This window comes from Mastomys coucha, unplaced genomic scaffold, assembly GCF_008632895.1.
Source record: "Mastomys coucha isolate ucsf_1 unplaced genomic scaffold, UCSF_Mcou_1 pScaffold1, whole genome shotgun sequence".
Lineage (NCBI taxonomy): Eukaryota > Metazoa > Chordata > Mammalia > Rodentia > Muridae > Mastomys > Mastomys coucha.
In genome coordinates, this window is record NW_022196891.1 from 50987565 (window position 1) to 50992309 (window position 4745).

Sequence of the window (4745 nt, forward strand, 5' to 3'; positions counted from 1 at the left end):
AAAAAAAAAAAAAAAAAAAAAAAAGTAGAGGGTGACAGGGTGATAGAAGACACCTAAAGTTAACCTCTGACCTCTACATGCATGGATGCAATGTGTAACACAAACACACATACACACACACATGTGCGCACTCATTTGCACATGCATGCGCATGCATGCACAAATAATAATCATGGAAAGAAATGCTCCTGTCTATACTAACCTATGAGCTGCTGGTGTTTTCCTAACACTCATGTCCCAGGTCCCACTGTGACCCCTGCTACAAATGCTAAGACAGAGTTTGTGTGCCTATTAATCTGGCTACTAATCAAGGTGGCAAGAGGTGAGGTACAGATTGCACTTGGGTTTACCTGATGTGAGGCCCCGCTGTTGAACCACCTTGTCGTACAACGTTTCACACCACACTGAACAGGACACAGAATTTGCAAGGTGCCTTTCTAGTCCAAAGCATACTCAAAACCCCATTTGAGGTGGATATGGCTTCTGCGAGCCACGATGTAAGACACACTTAGGGGAATTAGCAGAGCTTGACCTGAGAGGCCAAGCTATGCGTGTGTGGTCACAGGCAATATTTATTTTTCATATTTGTGGTGCAAAAACATAGCCAGAAGAACAAACTTCACCCTTCCCTCTTCCAAAGGCACCAAGAGCATGAATTTCTGGTATTTAAATAGAAAACCTTCATCTCAAATACCAGGGCTCTTGAAAGATAGAATAAAGCCCAGGCGTGAGGTGGATTTCATGTACTAGAAACAGACTGCTCAGAGCATAGAATTAATAACAATATAGGGGCCACATCTATTTTTACAAGTAAATTCTGGATTTGTTTGTCTCATTACAGTATTCACTGTACTCTCAGCCATCACTACAGGGTTAAGAAAGGAAAGAGAAACTCTCACCCCTTTCCCCCAACACACACACACACACACACACACACACACACACACACACACACACACACACAAACTTGGGAAGCAAAGCTAAGGGATTTTTCCCCCTTGCTTTTTTGTTTGTTTGTTGACCTGGAACTCTCTCTGTAGACCAGACTGGCCTCGAACCAAGAAGACCCACCAGCCTCTGCCTCCAGAGTGCTAGGATTAAAGGTTCCTGGTGAATTGCTCTGAAAGTCCTTCCATCTGCTTTATTTTGCAGATCCAAGGAACTGCAAAATACTGCATTGAAAGGCTGACAGACTTGCAGACACACACACACACACACACACACACACACACACACACACAAGGCGACATCAAACAGACTATGGACATCCAGAATCCTCTTTACAGAAACATAGCACTTGTGTTTAAAAACTGTGAAATCACAGTCTGACCACTTCCCCAAACCCACTCAGGAAGCTAGGAAGCTAGGGTCCTCCAGGTTCCGGGAATCTTGTCTCTCTCCGCATCCTGGCTCTCCCCACCCCAACCCTTCCCTGAGGCTGGCTCAACAAACAAAGGGTAAAATTCTCTTCTGGAGTTCTGGATTTTCAGTGACAGATCTCCTCGAAAACTTCTATACCCGTTAAGGTAGCAAAGGGCCAAGGCCAAAAGACTCTGGGTCGGAGGGTCCAGAGATCGCTAAACAACGCAATCTGCAAACGCATCTAGCGTTTTCAGCCTCGGCCCTCCTCAAGTCGCTGCTGCCTCCCCTCCCCCACTCCCCTTTCTCTTTCTTTCTTCTGGGTCTCGCTAGCCCCGCCCCGCGGTTCCCGCACAGCTCCTCGGCCAATGGCCTCAGGGTCTCGGCGCGCAGCAGCTGATGGGCGCGGGTTTCCTGGCCTAGGCCAGCCAATCAGCGCGACCGGGGGCGGGCACAAGCTGTCAATAAAAAGTACTGACCAGCCGGCGACCCTGCAGAGCCGAGAATGGGAGTGGAGCGGAGTGTTTGAGCAGCACACCCATCTCCTCTCCGCTCTTCGCCTCGCTCTCGCCTGTTCACCCATCCATCATCCGGCCGGCCAGTGCTCTGGTAAGCGCACGGAGGGTCCAGGAATGCACGGCCGCCCAGGCTGTGGCGTCCCACTCTACTTCCCAGCTCCAGTCTGCTGCTGCAAGGGCGCGGATGCAGCGCTCGTGCCTCCCGCGTGCTTGCGGCGTGCGGCCCTGGCTGGTTCAGGTTCGCGTTCCTAGGGCGCGCTGGGAGCCAGGCTCTGGGAAGGGCGGGGTTGCGGGTTGTTTTGATCTGTTCTAGACTTGCGGCCCGAGGCGCCGCCCCGGGAGGCGGGTGTCTTGGGTTGGGGTTCACGCCGAGATGGGGGGCCGATCCTGTGGTCCCAGCGGAAGGCGCCTTGATCCTCTCTTCCTGGGGGGCGTCGTCACGCTGTGGGTGGTCTGGTTGAGGCTGGTGGTCGTAAGCGTTGGTGGCGCCACTCGCCAGCTCCCAACGCCGTGTCCTAGGCCTTTACCGTATGACCGAACAATGGAGAGCCGGGGCCCCGGAGTGGCCGGAGGGCTCCGCGGTGGAGACGCCGCGCCGGGCGGAGGCAGCAGCGGCGCGCTGTGCCTCCCGCGGTCGCCCCACTCCCGCCACCCGGCCTCTGTTCTCGCCGGGGTATGGCACCCAGGGAGAGGCCTTGAGATCTACGCGGGCCCGAGGGTCGGGGCGCCGACTTCCCGGACATTTTAGTGGGAAGGGCTGCTCTCAAAGTGGATTGCCCCAACTCCTCCGGGGGCGGGAAGCGGGGATCCACCCCCAGCCGCAAATACTCAAAGAAACAAACCATTGAAGACATAGAAGATGGAGACTCTCGGTCCTCGGAGTCCCCTTCTAATACCTTCGGCTTCGTTGCCTACTCTGTGAACTCCGGGGAGAAGTCGAGGGTTAAGGTTAAATCCCATCAGTCTTATTCCAGCGCCTCCCCCTCCGAACGGTCTGGTTCCCCCACTCCATCGCCCTCTCCTAGAAAGCTCCGTTGCTTAGACCAGCGAGAAATCGAGAACGAGGAGAGATATGAACACTGCCCTAAAAAGAGGAGGGCTAGAGAGTACAACACCCCCAATGCATTTGATTCTCATTGGCTGGGGTAAGTAAAAAGACACAGGGAGAAAGACACCCCCCCCCCCCCCCCCCCCCCCCCCACCCCCTGTGCATCTGGCAACAGCAGAAAAGACTCAGAATTTTAAAAACCCATTCCACTTTGCACCACAGGGACACCAGTTGGTGCCATGTACACTAAGCTGCTTGCACCCAGCTGGTCTCAAGGAACGGGGCCAGAGGAGGAACCCAGGTTCCCCTAACAAGAGGTTAATGCTGGATGTGCTGGAGACGAAAGCCAAGAGAATTGGGTGGTGTGTAAATTGAAGCCATCTAGAATTACCGTCTAGGCCTTTAGTGGTGCAGGCAAAGGCTTTGGTTCTGCATAGGACTAGACAGCAGAGGGTCATCTGTTCCCCGGGGGAAGGGTGAGGCTTTTGGAGGGAGAAGCAGTTGTTTTCACTTGGGCAAACATGGACAGTTGCCCGTAGAAACTTTGCCACTGTACTTCAGAAAGTTGCCCAAGTCATTGGAGGAGAACAATATGTTCCCTTTCCAGCTATCCTGGGTGGTTAGGGAGGGGGGACATTTCCTCTTGCATTGAAGCTGGGTGCTTTTTTTTTTTTTTTGTAGCCTCAGATTCTTAGAGGATCTTGCTCCCACTCCTGTGGCTTGTAATCTTGTGCCCCAGGTCTTTATTAGAAGCGGGATTTTTCTACTCACCAGAAAATATTATCTGATGGAATCTTCAAATCCTGTAATTTTCACATTGAAATCTGTCTCTAGAGTAAGACTTCCATGACAGTAATGAAGTCAGCAGTTGAGGCCTGGTCCCAGCTCTCAGGAGGCAGAGACTGGTAGATCCTCTGATTTTGAGTAAAGTTTGGTCTACATAATGATGAGTAAGTACCAGGACAGAGAGGGCTTCTTATAGAGATTTCTCTGTCTCCAAAAAAAAAAAAAAAAAAAAGTCAGCAGTGTGCTCCTTAGAGTATGGCTTCACTGGTGGCATATAATACAAGTCTTTTTCTCTTTCTCCCAGGAACATGTTAGCCTTTAAAATCTTAACAGCTAGCTCCAGTGTTTCATCTAAAAATGGTGGTGGCACACACCTTTAATTCTAGCATTCAGGAAGCTGAGGGTGGCAGATCTGATTGAATCTGAGGCTAGCCTGGTCAGAATAACAAGTTCCAGGGCTCCATAATAAGACCTTGTCTCAAATAAGTAAATAGTCTAAATGTAGGGACATAGGGGTTATGATGGGGTATGTGTCCCTTAAGGTTGTTGCAAGAATAGAAGACAAAGGAAGACTCAACAGTCAATTAGTCTGTGGCAATGTGGCAGTTCTATCAGGTGGAATAAGATATTCTGTTAATGAATGTCTTGATATTTTGTTCTTTCCTGCTAACGTTTCTCAAGGTTAACAGTTATTAAAATCCCTTAACTAGTTCCCCTGCGGTGGGGGTAGAGGGGGTGATCTTTGTCTAATATAAACCTTTAAACCTCTTGACAGCAGAGTGAATAAAGCACCTTTAATTGTATTGAGTCCCAGAGGAGCAAGATCACCATGCACTCCAGTCTGATTCCCTTGCCGTTCCTACGGGGGATCCCTTTGGAGTAGATGTTAATAAAGTATGATTTCTGTCTCTCTCCAGAACACCTTCCACCATGGCCACCTCAGCTAGTTCCCACTTGAACAAAGGTATCAAGCAAATGTACATGTCCCTGCCCCAGGGTGAGAAGGTCCAGGCCATGTATATTTGGGTTGATGG